Here is a 15,364-nt window from a genome sequence, read left to right as displayed (position 1 = left end):
TGATTTAGGTTTTGTATGCTGGTTTCTACATTTTTAAAAACGGATTTAAAGCAGACTTTAAGTTATAATTATAAATAGTTTTATTATACTTAAATAGTTAAATACTTAATATGATTTTTTAATTTTTGATAAAAATAAGAGCAATATTTCAATAGGAGTGATCTTGTAAAATAGGTTTTATACATCCTTCAACAGTACATATTTTGGACTCATTTGTTTCATTATTAAAAGTGAAAAATAAACGGCCAACAGGATTGGTATTCTTTTTAGCCATGATTTCTTATGTTATTAATGAAACAACCTGATGTAGGTAATAGGTATCTTTATTTATAGTAAATAAATCATTTAGTAAAAATAAAATTGAAAAAGTTTTTGTCGTGGATGGACTCGTAATTATAAAGTTGCAAGTTGTACATAAAAAAAGTAAACCGATAAGGAACTACACTATAATGAACGACTAACACGCTGACTGCACTACTGCAAACACAGTACGAAAATTTCAAAATATTCTATATCGAAATATATATTATATAGGTACACTATACAGTGTATGGGCACTAGGGAAAAATTAAAAATACAGTTATTTTTAATAACTAAATAATTCTTAAACAATATTATATATTTTAAATTTATTTTTATATTAGTGTTATTATTATTGTCTCTGCTCCCCACGGCCTACAGACTGCAGTAGCGGTGATGGTCGTACGATCACTCACACAAATTAAAACCTGTGCTATTTTCAGTTTTTCCTGGTATTGTACCTCTATAAATAATTGATTCTAGCAGTAATTATTATATGATTTTCTTATTATTTATATTTTATAGTTTGATTATAATAGTATTGTACTATTCAGTATTTAATAGCTTAATACTATTAAATAACAATCTAATAAATTAATAGACCCATATACGGGCCATCATCTGTCAAATGTGCTGCCCAATAAATAATTAATATCTATTATTAATATTATTTATTATTCATAACTATTATAATAAAAGTATAAAACAACTATAATAATTTTTCAAATAATGAAATAGTTATCAACATTTTAATCATAATCCCATGGGTGTATAAATGCAATTTACGTATTTACGTACATTTTAAAATAATTTACGTTAATTAAAAAAAAAAGCATTATTTAAAATATTAAAATTAAAAAAATTGAGTTATAAGTTATAACAACGGTTTCCAATTTTTTCCGATTTCGGTTTTGAATTTATATTTAATACCGGTATCCAATTTTTTGCGGTTTCGGTTTTAAATTATAATACCGGTATCCAATTTTTTCCGATTTTGGTTTTGACTTTAATACCGGTATCCAATTTTTTTCGGTTTCGGTTTTAGATTATAATACCGGTATCCAATTTTTTTCGGTTTCGTTTTCGATTTTGATTTCGGTTTCGGTTTTTTAACGGTTTATACCGATTTCTGAAACCGGTTTTGAAATCGGTTTCAAGCCCTGCGTTTATCTGAGCTACTTTAATTAGCGTCTCGTCTTTCCTTATGGCCGCAAGCCTGCTAATGTCCGTGTTAATTATGCAGTCAACTGACATAGCCGTCCCTTGCGCTTCACCTAATACAAATATATCCAATTTGATTGGATGCAATTGCACGATATGTATATTTTACACACAACAATAATGATTATTGATTATTATAAGCACCGGGTGCAATACACGCACTACAACCAATAATAATAATAAATAATAATCAGAAATAACAAAATCAAAACATGTGAGTTGGTTTATACAGATTTGAACAGCAAATAACAATAATAATAATAATTTAATAATATGACTTGATCGACACATTGGCGTGACGTCATGGATCCACGGCCCCTGCTAAAAATTCAACAGTGTCTTAAACTTCAAAAGGCAAGATCGTCACCATGGCGCAGTCGAACGACGGTCCAGCTGCAGCTTCAACACGTATGATAAAAAATTCGCCAGTGATCAGTGATGCAACCCGTCAAACTTCGACTGTCTCAAGGTTTACGACGGTAAGAGTGCACAAATAATATTAGTGGCTGATATCAACACATATAAATATTAACAATAAAGATCAAAGGGTCGGTTGATCACGAGGTCAACCGCTGCCCAAATTTGTTGGTGGATTGTTGGATAATTCAAAGATCTTAAGGCTCCTCCAACCATAACATTTATGTGGTGATTGAAAGAGAGGGTGATAGATAAAAGCCTAGGTCTTTGATAAGATCAACACGTAGGAGAGGGTAGATACCAAGAGAATATGAGTGTAGTATGGAGCTACGTTTCCTAGAGAAAGTCATCAAGTGATATTTGTTAATGTTGAGGAGTAAGTTAAGGTGTTGAGTCCAGACGAAAAAAGCATCCAGTTCAAGGAGTAATATGTCAGCAGGCGAGTCAAGTCCACAAATACTTTTAATGTAGAACATGAGAAACTTGGAAAAATAGAAACACTTGTTTATTGAACTAACAAAAATTATAAAAGAAGTGGACTCAGGTGACCTCTCTGAAGAACACCAGAGGAAACTACTGACAATTTTAAAACGGTTCTGTTTAGGATAACAATTTTTTTGCGAGATGTTAGATAGGATGAGAGCTAAGAGATAAGTGGATTGCCATTACTGAGGGAGTCAAGTGTGGCAATAAGAAGCCCATCGTCTACTGAATCAAATGATTTTTTGGAGTCAGTAAAAATTGTGTCAACATGACTTTTAACCTCAAAACTGTTTAGTATGTAGATATTGAAGGAAATGCTGCTGGTGATGATTGACTTGACAGGGCGGAAGCCATTCTGAGAATCTATAGCTATATCGTTGAGATTTTTTTTTGATACAGGAAAAGACATGGATTCAAAGAGCTTGGCCAGATAGGTTAAAATAGAAATAGGTCTGTAGTTGGAGACAGTGGATCGGTTGCCAGTCTTGAAGATGGGGGTGATAGAACTAGTTTTCCATACATCAGGGACAACGCCTTCATCCAGCGGACGCCTAAACAGAATGAGAACTGGAGCTGCAAGTGCATACAAGGAGTTGTAGAGTAGACGGGTAGAGAAGTCGTCAGGACTATTAGAATTGTTTTTTTAAGTTACAAAGACATCAAGACTAAAGAAGCAGTTTGAGGGTAGATTATATGGGTATAAATTATCTGAATTAGTAGGTGAAGGGAGAGGATGCTTGAAAACGGATAGGGAATATTTAGAGAATAGATTGGCTTAATCAACGGGGGAAGAGGCTGATTCATCGTGGAGATGAACTGTGGATGGGATTGGTGGGTTAGATTTTAAGTCTTTAGTATATTTCTAGAAGTGGGAGAGATTGTTGCTTTCGGTATTTTTTATGTAAAAAAGAAAAAATAGTAAAATTTGAACTGACGTTGACATTTGGCACGAAGTTGAGAGAATATCAGATAGTCCGAAGGAAAGTTAAACCGTTTGAGGTTTACATGAGCACGTTTCTTGGTCATTATCATTATTTTGAGTAACGGGGATTTAGAGTTTTATAGATTTTTGGGGGATGAACTTATGAATAGAAGTGAGAAGGGCATCATTGACAACGGATGCATCATCGTTAAGGCAGTACATTTAGAAAGTAGACTTACAATTAAAAGAGTTTAAGAAATGATATATGGAAGCATAATCGATGTTTTTTAAGCCATAAAATAAGTGTGATGCTTGGGCGAAAGGTTCTGCATTGTAAGAAAAAGAAATGTGCAAAGGTGGGTGGTATAATTGTTGGGGGGGTGAGAAGAGGAGTAGGCTGACTGCTGACTGACACTTTGGTAGAATTATTAAAAACTAAGTCCAGAATGTTACCACTGCTATTAAAACAGTAATTGAGTTGGAAGGAGTTTAAGAAGGAAAATGAGTCAACAACTGCAGTAGACGAAGGAGGAAAGTCACCAGAAGCAGTGAGACCAAGATCATCAGACGACCATGAAACGTGAGGTATGTTGTATTCACCCCATATACTTACAGCATTAGGCTTGAGTGCCATTAGTAGATGTCAACGCATGATAAGTGTGTTTCAATAACAAGCAGCGGGGAGAGAGAAGGAAGATAAGTGGATCCTATTAATATAGAACGCGAGTTAAGCGAGATCATAAGAAATAGTTTCTCTACGTTATTGACGTTTGATGCTACAGGGATAGGGTTGAATTTGTGTTTGGTGGCAATGAGAACCTTACTGCCCTGAGAGTGAGGGCTGTTGTCAACGTTCCGGCCAAGTCTACAAATTTGAAAGGCAGATAGGCCTACTTCGGAATCAGCAATGTTGGGGTTAGCTATGTTTCCGTATTAACAAGGGGAAGGGAGCACTTAAGATTAGACAACTTAGTCCTAAGCCATGAACATTTTGGTAATAGATATTTAAGACATTTGAAAAGTGTTAATATTACATAAGAAAGGTGAGATAGAGACTTATTTTTTTAAAAAAAGACTAATTAATTAAGAGGACGCCACACCCGCATGTGTTGTCTCCGTCTTACAAACGTGTGACATACCAAATTTACGCTCGTAAATTCAAGTTTTATGCAGTTAGCTTAAAAATTAGAGTTAATAGACCTATTATAAAACTTGATGGTTAGAACATTAACTGTGTTTTGTTGGAAGTTTATTTTATAATAATTCAGTTTTTAAGTGAGTTATAGCGTGTATAATAAATGTAAATTAAAAATGTTAATAACTCACTTAAAAACTGAATTATCATAAAAAAAATTCCCACAAAACAGAGATAATGTTCTTACCATCAAGTTTCATTATAGGTCAATTCACTCTAATTTTTCACTCTAAAGCTAACAGCATAAAACTTGAATTTTTGAGCGTAAATTTGGTATGTTACTTGTTTATAAGACGAAGACAACATATGTGGGTGTGGCGTCCTCTTAACAAAATTATTACAGAAAAAACGACTATTATAACAATCAATACAATGCTTAGTAAATAAAGTATGAAGTCTTGAACATAAGGGTGATAAGTAATCAAGAAAATTGTGAGATAAAGCCGGGTGGCAACCGATTAGTTTTTTGTTTAGGATTTAACGACAGAGGGAACACCGTTGATGTATGAAATAAAAAGATTTGATTCCCCAGGCTGTTATTGACGTTCTGATTAGGCGTGAAAAGAGCGAAGTAATTCACGTTCGAGAATTATTTTGTCTCGGACTATACGTAGGTTGTCAGGCAACCTTGAGCCATTATCGAGCGCAGAGCAGTATTTTTCCGGGTTTTTTTCTCGTTTTTTTCGGAAAAATTGAATGAAAAAATGGTTTTTTTTCTAAAGAACTGAAAAACTCAGTTTAGGACATTTCGGCGTGGCCATCTCAACGTGGCCATTTCGGCATGGCTGTTACGGCGTACGGCTGTTTCGGCGTAGGGCCATTACAGAAATTATGTATAAAATATAAATATATGTATAAATAATTTTTGTAAACAAAACTGTATATAATAATTAGGTATATTTAAGTATAATAATACAAATTTAATTAAAATAAGGAGAATGCTATTAAAATTATGAATAAAAATATTCAGGTCATCATACTTAAATTATGTGCTATTCCTCTTAAAAAACTTATATTATTACGATTATCATAATCGCTGACTAATTTTAAAATACGTTTATGGACGTCGATGTATTTTTTAATTTTTTTTTGGTGGACTTTTGCCTGTTTCTAATTGGCAAAAAAAAGTGTCTCGGCTACTTTGTATTCTCCTTAAACATGATATAAATACCCATAGTGTCAGGTGGTCGACTGCGATTTGTAGATTAAGCCGACGATTTGCTGCTTCTGCATGGTTATTTGTTCGATCTTCTTTATTAAATACGCGATCATGAACGTTCCAAATTATAGGGGGGAAAAGTGGGTTTCGACGATGACTTCTTACAACTGTACCAATGTAGTTTTCTTCAAACCATTCAAAGAGAGGAAATATTTCTTCAGGCAGTTCATCGTATAGTAAGTTTACACTATTGTAAATGTCGTAAATTTTAACAAAAGCTAAAGCCAAATAATCCCATAGTAATCCTATATATATATATAATTATTATTATTATTATTATTGTATACAGTTCATACGGCATACCTGCATCCAACCGACGAAAGTGAGATAAAAACTGATAAATTATACTGGTACAATATAATTAATGCTAACATTATATTATCTAAACGCGATTAAAATCATTTTATAAAAAAATGACAACGCCGAAATATACCCACGCCGAAACGGTCGTACGCCGAAATGGCCACACCAAAATGGACACGCCGAAATGTCCGGATTCGTGAAAAAGTAATCTATAGTGGAAACAATCTAATAAATAATGATAATTGATAATCATATTACATACATATTATATATACCATACCTAACTTAAAGTCTGTAGTGGATAAATCTAGAGGATTCTATACTTGATTTATAAATCATTATAATTTGTAACATTAACTACTTAAGTACTAACTATTAAGTATTTACAATCTAGTTATTTCTTATTCGTTATTAATATTATTTAATTTTTAAATATCAGTATTAATAGCTTAATTTTAAATTTTAATACAATAATACATTGATAACCGTATTGGCAAATGAAAAATCACAATGACATGTTTTCTTATCTATTTTTTAAAATGGTTTTTTTACTTATATTATTTTAATTTATAAGCGTAAATAAAATTTTTTAATTTTCCAAAAATTCGGTTTTTTTTAATTTTTTGAAAACTGTTTTTTTGGAAATGTATCATTTTAATATTCTCCAATTTTTCCACGTTTTCTGAGGGTCTAGGAATAAAAATGGTTTTTTCCGAAATTTTCCCGAATTATTCCGGAATTTTGACCCCTATGTAACTACGGAAAAAACTGGTGGCTTCGTCTTTAGTAGAAAAACCATTTTCAAGGGCCTTGGTTTGCGCGATCTGGAACTTCCCAAGTGAAATAGCTTAAAGTTACTATAGTAACGGGTAAATAAATGGATCCCAGGACTTCTACACCTCGGCATTGTCGTTAGTTATTTTAAGCGTGGCAGTGGTTGATCGTACAAAATTACACTGAAGGCGCATTTACTACTTTCAGAAACAGCTGAGCAGTGAGGATAACAGTTTGAGAGGTGGAGGAACCGACATCAAGGTTGTCGAACTTAGTTTTGAGAGAGGAGAGTTCAGAGCGAAGCGAAGCCTTTTCATTCAGGAGCTGAGAAACCATCCGTAAGTCAGGTGAGGAAGCCACGAAGTTCATCGAATTGAGTTGATTGAAAGATTTGATTATTGAGAATAGTTTGCATTAAATTGCTGTTAGAGGGAACATAAGCTGTGGAACAGATGACGTCTAACTATGGGTATTATATTTTCAAGTAGTATCAGGTGTGACTGTAAAAGACTTGTGGTTAAAAGACCAAGCTCGGTCTAGGGGAAAGCTGCCGAGTGAGATAACTCCTTAGCGCCCACCCAGCCTACCGGTGGGACTATATGCACCGGAGGTTGCCCGTGACCAAAAACGGGAAGCAATGAGGATAGCTTGCGACCCGACCAGGGTGGCGAAGGGCACGTGCACGCCTCAGCCGACGGTACGGACTCACCCCCTCCTAACTTCGGTGGGAACGGGTGTGCGCCCGGTGCTCGTGGTCCAAAGACGACGCGCGGCCAGTGTACTACGTGGCAGAACCACTTTACGCTGTCCGTGAACCTCCGCGGCCCTCGACTAGCGCACAGCGCTAAAGTGAGGTCCGCGGTTGTAGCCGTAAGGCACCAAAACCCGGGAGTCCTCGTGTATTGGGTTTTGGAGTTGTTTTGTGAGAGGTAAGCATTGCTTAATAAGTAAAACAAATTTAATAGTCGTAAAATAGACACCAGTAACAACAAGTGAAAGAGGTAGTAAACTTATGTAGTGTATCTATGAGTAGATAGAGCAGGGCACAGCAATTAGGCAAAAGTACTTGGTGAGTGCTAAGAAGCACATAGGTTGCCAGAACCAATTCAAGTTATAGACAAATGTCGGCACGAATGAAAAGTGATATGCCACATGAAGGAAATACGTTGTAAGTACTCGCCAAAAACCACAGGCTAGAGAAAGGACAACAGGTGCAGATAAGGTTGCGACAGAAACAAAGTGGTAGTTGGCGTCCAAGAAGGTGAATTAGTAATTACTAATGAGATATTTATCCATTAGCTTTGTTTGATTATTTAAGTTGTCAATTACGTAATAATTATTATATGACAATATTAGAAGTGTCTGTTAGGGGTTATAATCGATTTGGACTTTATACTCATTATGGTGTTGTTCAATTAATAGGGATATACCTCATTATTTATCATCGGAGCGAGTCCTTGGTGTCAACCACTGGCTAAGAACATCTGGTGCGAAAAATGTTTAGTATACCTTGTACAATATACCTTCCATGATCAGCATGGAACGAAACAAGTTCGTTACTATAGTGGCGTGGTCTAACGGACTAATTTTCTATATAAATAAAATTAAATTCTAAACAAATTTTATTAAGTCCATGAAATTTGACATAAGATGCGAGATATCTCTTATTAAAGACTAAAGGTTTCCTCAAAAACCATACATTTCCCATAAAATATTGACATTTTGACATTAATTTTCTATAAATATTAGGATTTTACTAATATTAAGATTTTATAAAATATATTGATTTTTATAGAGTCAAGTCACGATAACTCAAAACTCGATAACTCGAAGAGCTCGACACTCGATTTTTTTTAAATTCCCCTAAAAATTATAATGACACTCAATATATTATAAGTCTTGTTAACTCGAATATAAAATTGTGATGAATAGCTTAGTCGAAGAATATTTTTATATCTGTTATATCTGGATATTCTGGGTATTTCGTAATTATTGTGTTCATTATTATGTATTATATTTTATCTACTTCAGTACCTTATAATAAAGATTAAACGATTAGATAGAAACTGATTATTAGCTCACACACAATAATAATAAGTATGTGTTGGTTAGTATGTGTCTACACTCTACCTGACGGGTTTGTCGTGCGTATTTTTGAATGTTTTTAAACATGTAACAAAAATTAAACCATTTAACTAAAGCTGAAAAAGTTCATGTGATACAATTGGTAGAGAAATGTAACCGGAAAAAACAAGACATCGCAAAAGAATTTAATATTCCTCTAAATACGCTGTCAACATTTTTAAAAAATAAGGTAGATATTTAAAAAAAAAATTGAAAACAAAGGTGACTGTAAAAGATCAAAACCAGCAGAATATCCAAATGTAGAGGTATGTTTATTCAAATGATTTACTCAATGTAGAGATAAAAATATACCTATAAATGGACCAATACTAAAAGAAAAAGCAGAATATTTCGCAACTCAATTTGGTTATTCTAATTTTAAAGCAAGTCAAGGCTGGTTAGGAAATTGAAAAAAATCGTTATAACATAATTTTTTGTAAAATATGTGGTGAAAGTGCTTCTGTAAATGACTCTTTATGTAATGAATGGTTAGGAAAATTATCAAACATCATAAAAAAATATTCTCCTAATAATGTATTTAATGTGGATGAGACAGCATTGTTTTTTAAATGCCTACCTGACCGCACTTTTATTTTGAAAGGGGAAACTTGTTCAGGTGGCAAACAAAGCAAGAAATGGATAACAATTCTTTTAGGATCAAATATGTCAGGTTCCGAAAAAATTAAACCAGTTATAATCGGGAAATCAACTAAACCACGATGTTTTAAAGGAGTTAAGAGTTTACCATTAGATAATGAGTCAAACAAAAAAGCTAGGATGACTGATGATTTATTTAAAAATTGGCTTATAAAATTTGATCAAAAAATGCGACTAAATCAAAGTTTTAATATTTATTGATAACTTTACAGCGCATTGTAATATCAATTTAAAATCTGTAAAAATCGAACTTTTACCTCTAAATACTACATCTAAATTACAACCAATGGATCAGGGAATAATACAACATTTCAAAACAACCTTTTTTGAGTGGTACGGTTTTCTTTTGCCGGGTGCCGTGTCCGTACCGAATGCTCGGGTTTGAGTGCTTGTCGGTGGGTGTCCCACAGCCGGACTTCCACCTTGCACGTATTCGCGCACGAGTTGGTCGGGCCCGTGTGCTCTCAGCCAGGTTCGTGCTAGAAGCGCCAGCGCGCTCGCAGAGGTCCGCGTCTGCTTCGCTCGTCGTGCTCTGGCGCCTCTCGCCCAAGCCCACTGGTTTGTCGCAGGTGGTATGGTTCCCGCACTTGGGTAGTTTGTTCCCGTGCGGAAAAGGAAGGTGCCCTCCATCACCTTGGTCGTCCTTATTCGGGGACCCACGTCGAGGTCTTTTGACGTACCTATCAGGTCTACCCTTCCTCAGTGCGTTGATACGCCTGGAACACGGTTATTCGTTTTCCCGCGAGTCCACGCTCTGCGATTCGGTCCGCTCCGATCGCTTGCACCTTGAGCGCAGAGCTTTTTCGTAGCTGACGGTCGGGCAGTCGTATGTGTAAGCATATGCTCTGCGATCCATGAGGACTTGCGCTTGGCAAGCTGCCCATCTCTGGGATATACTGTTGGAGTAGCTGGTCTGCTGAAAACTGCCTAGCCAGTCCTCTTTTCCTTCACTGATGACCCTTCCCCGTCACCACCGGTAATTCTCTGAAACCACCTCCAAGTGCTTCCTATTACCCCGGAAAGCTCGGTTTGGAGATGCGCCCTCCACTGGCGTTGAGATCGGAACGGGGTCCTTAGGTGACCCGGGGGTGCGAAGACGCCTTCCGGCCGTTCGTCATCCGCCCAGTCCTGTGCCCAGGCAGGACATCGTCAGCCGCGGTCTCAATCCCGCGGCTCTTTTTCACTCCGCACGATTCTGCACAAGCATGAGTAAGCTTTTCGTGAGGGCGCTCGAGGGTGAAGCCTTGTTCGGGCGCTCCCCCCCCACCTTCCTACCCATTTCAGACTTTTTGTGACTTAGCGTGCTCTAATCCACCGGGTTGCCACCCTGGAAGGTACAGGTGGCCCAGGGAACTTGAAGGTCCTTGGTCATTTTGCTAGCACCAAGCTTGACCTGCCCCGAGCCCTTGTGATTACAGTTCAGTTAACTCGAAGCTCTAGGGCTAGCTTCGTTAAGACCGTACCCCGCCTGCCCCTTTCCTGGACCAGATTAGTCAGCCAGTCTCTCAACGTGACTCGTCTTAGCGCGGTCGGTAGCAGGTGTGTACTTGTACTGGTCAGTCTACCCGCCTGACTCGTCGTGACCCGGTTGGGCCGTCCTTGCCAGGCGAGTGGGCGTGTCAGTAAGTCTTCACGGGGTTACCTCGATGCCCTTTCAGCAACCTAGGTCAGACCACTCCAGGGGCCCGCCAGCCCCTCCCCGACCGGCGGGCGCTTCACCCGTAAGGGCGCGGAAACACATTCAAGGGATAGGAATAACTCCTACGACAGGTCCAGAGAAATATATATAACAACAGAAATCGTGGAAATGACGCAAATAGAAAACAGCACAATAGGGACAACAGCAGAGAAAGTTACTCAACACCGAAAAAATGTAATGGAAGAGAAAACATAACATGCTAAAAATGCAATGAAAAAGGACATTATGCAAACGATTGCAATTTTTCAAAAAACGAATAGCACTCGAGCTAAGAGAAAAATCGGAATATCCACCTCGGGGAACAAATAATACTAATTTAAAAATCGACAAAAAATTGAAAAAAATAATTATATTCATATTATATTTATAGAAAATTTGTACAAATTAAAAAATTCAAATAAACTAATAACTAATGAAGTAAACGACGATGACGAAAAAGCTATAGAAAACATCGTAACTATAAGTAGTTTGAATCTACTAAACGAATTTCAAAAATTCCTACTCAGCAATAACGATAGAACCGACTTCCTATGCGATTACAGTGAACAGACGGTAAATATTTTTTCATTACAAAATGATATCGCAATTGGCCATTTCACAAGTCAATAATAATAATAATAATTATAATTTATTTACGGAAATAAATTCCAATTACAAAAATATTGTAGTGACAGTTTGTGTTAAGTGCACATAATATGGGTTACAACTTAAAAGTAATGTGAATACAAATAACATAAAACAGAACAAAATAGAGAAAAGGACAAAAGAAAAAAGAAAAAAAAAGTATATGTATACAAATCTTAAATATTAAATAACGATTTAAACTTAAAGATATTATATAAAAGCAGCATAATATGAATAAATAATTATATTGAGAGTATAGTGGTTATAAATGTAGGTAGAAGAAATAAAAAGGGGGAAAATATGATATAGAAAGCAGAGAAATAGAAGAGGATAAGAGATGATTAGATCAAATATTAGACAAATTAAATAAGGTAGTGTTAAATAAATCTAAGTCTTTAGTTGAATTAGCTGCTGACATAAGTATATTTGCAGGGGTATATAGCATATAGTTTGAAGAGAAAGAGGAAAGATAAAAAGTGGAATTATTTCTGGAATTAGATTGGTTTACTCTAAAATTTAAACGTTCGATTATTTCGGGACAATCTATAATATTATGTAATAATTTATATAAAAATTTATAGTTTAAGATAATAAATCTTTTATTTAGGGGCATTATTTTAAAGAGATTACAAACGGTTTCATATCCAGAATGAGGAGTTCTTATATAATGATATTTATATGATAGGTATCTTAAAAAGTTATTCTGTACAGTAGATAGACTATGATTTTGGATAATATTATTAGTACGCCAAATTATAGAGGCATAGTCAAAGTTAGAACGAACTAGCGTAAAGTACAAGATTTTTAGGGTTGATTCATCGTAAAAATCTTTACACATACGTTTTACTAAGCCAAGTTTCTTGTAGGATTTGTTTCTTATATAATTAACATGAAAATTGAATGAAAGTTTTGTATCGAAAAAAACACCTAAGTCTTTAATTATATAATTACGTGTTAAGATTGAATTATTTAATGTGTAATCAAAAAGTAAAGTATTCTTTTTTAAAGAAAATGAGACTATAGCACATTTATCAATATTCAAAGACATACCATTTTCAATACACCATTGATAAAGGCTGTTTAAGTCACATTGTAGTTCTAATGCATCATTAGTGCATTTAATATTCTTATATATTTTTGTGTCATCCACAAGGAAAAGACAACTTGAATATAGTTTGTCATTAGTAACTCAGTCTACGAAAACGAATAGTCACTCAGTCTACAAAAAGTTATTTTTTAAAGTTTTTGTATAATTTAATGAAAATGGAATTAAGTTTGACCGTCACTTCATCCATTCATGAGAAGCGTGATACATTGGATATTAATGGCTATTTATATATACTAAATAGACAATATCAACGAAAAATTGACGATAATCTTGTATTTAATTGGATTTATCGACGCGGAGCACGGATACAGACTATCATAAAAAATAATATTCATATAATTGATCCAAAAGGTAAGCCTTTTTCAACTAATGATCATTCTCATGGGCCAGACCCACAATATTTACAAATAAAAAAAGTTAAACAAGGCGTCAAACGAAAAGCCGATGAAACAAATGATACTGCTTCAAATATTTATCAAGAATCTATAATGTCAGCGTCTGTCGCAACTTCTTCACTAATTTCTAAAAACTCGGTTAGATGTTTAATTAAACGACGGAGAATGGGTAAGGAGTGTAAAGAGCCAAAATCAATTTCCGAAATTATTATTCCCGAAAACCTTTAACATACATTAGACAATAAATTAATTTTAATTAAGTCATTTTATAGAAAAAATGATTATGTCATGATATTTACTACAATAGAAAATTGTTTGATTTTAAAAAATGCGTCATTTTTGGTAATGGATGGCACATTTAAATCTTGTCCTGCATTATTTAATCAATTATTTGTTATTCATGGATCAGTTGAAAGAGGAATTAACAGAACGGTTGTTCCATTAGTTTATGCGTTAATGACTTCAAGTCTCAAGAGATGAAGATTTATATATTCAGTTGTTCAAAAATATTAATAACTTTGCAGCTGAAAATGAAATAAATATTGAAGAAAATTCAAATTTGGAAATAATTACTGATTTTGAGTTAGCATCAATAAATGCAATAAATGAAGTGTTTAATTTCGCAACACATTCAGCATGTTTTTTTCATTTTACACAATCAATTTACCGAAAAATTCAAAATGTTGGTCTTAGCAATAAGTACCTAAATGACGATAATTTTAATGTTCTTGCTCGTCAAATACCAGCTTTGGCATTTCTTCCTGTTAATATGGTACGTGATGCTTGGAGTAATTTAAAAATGCAATTTAGCAATTACGAAAATGAACAGTAACTTGTATCATATTTTGATGAGAACTATATTAATGGTAAAATTAGAATGCGATATCGCAATAATAGAACACCGAAAAGAAATGAACCAATTTTTCCTCCTGAAATGTGGTCCGTTTCATCAAGGACATTAACCGGAACTCCAAAAACTTTAAACTCTGCAGAAGGATGGCATAATAAAATTCACCGTCTTCTTACAACTCATCCTGGTCACTTTTATAATTAATTATTTTTAATTATATTGTGTAACATAATAAAAATTTATTTTATTTAAGGTCTATACAGATTTATCCGAGGAATACAAAAAGAGCAGAAAGAAATAGAAGTAACCGTAGAACGCTTAATAACAAACTCAACGTCCATTTCCAAAAATACAAACGACCAAAATATCCGACTACAAAATATATGTAAACGATTAGAACATAACCCTGGGTATGATATAAAAGAATTTCTTAAAGCAATTGCTTCAAATTTTAAATTTTAAACATTTTTACAATTATTCCTTTTTTTTAAATTATTTAACATTAACATTTTAATTCACACATAATATATAGTTAATTCAATTTTTTATATCTACTGTAATTTTTATAATAGGTACATAACTTTTATGACATATGATTTTTATGAGAAATATATTTTATAACATTTGATTTTTATGACACTTAATATTATAAAATCTGACCTAATAACACATGACTTTCTAACACTAGACCTAAATTCATGGCTGTAGTGTATCTCCGTGTGACTGACCCGCCGGAGCTACGGCCACATACCTCCTGGGTGCCAAAACCAAGTTGGCCCCAATGAAGACCATGACGATACCGTGACTGGAGTTGAGTGGTGTTGAAGTGGTGCATTTTTCCTTGCATCATGGTTAGCCAGGCTTAAGCGCATTCTAGAGTTCCAGTTGGGAATTTTGGACGTTTTTGCATAGTCTGACTCGTCCATCGTTTTATCGTGGTTGAACATCCCGCATACATCGTTTAAGACGATCGTGTCAAACAGGATACATCAGATTCAGTCTGCAGTACCCGGTTGCCACTGGCAACATGTTTGATTGGAGGATAATCCGGCCAACTGCGCATCTCGAGGTAT

Source organism: Metopolophium dirhodum, chromosome 1, assembly GCF_019925205.1.
Source record: "Metopolophium dirhodum isolate CAU chromosome 1, ASM1992520v1, whole genome shotgun sequence".
Lineage (NCBI taxonomy): Eukaryota > Metazoa > Arthropoda > Insecta > Hemiptera > Aphididae > Metopolophium > Metopolophium dirhodum.
Note: the sequence above shows the minus strand (reverse complement) of the source record.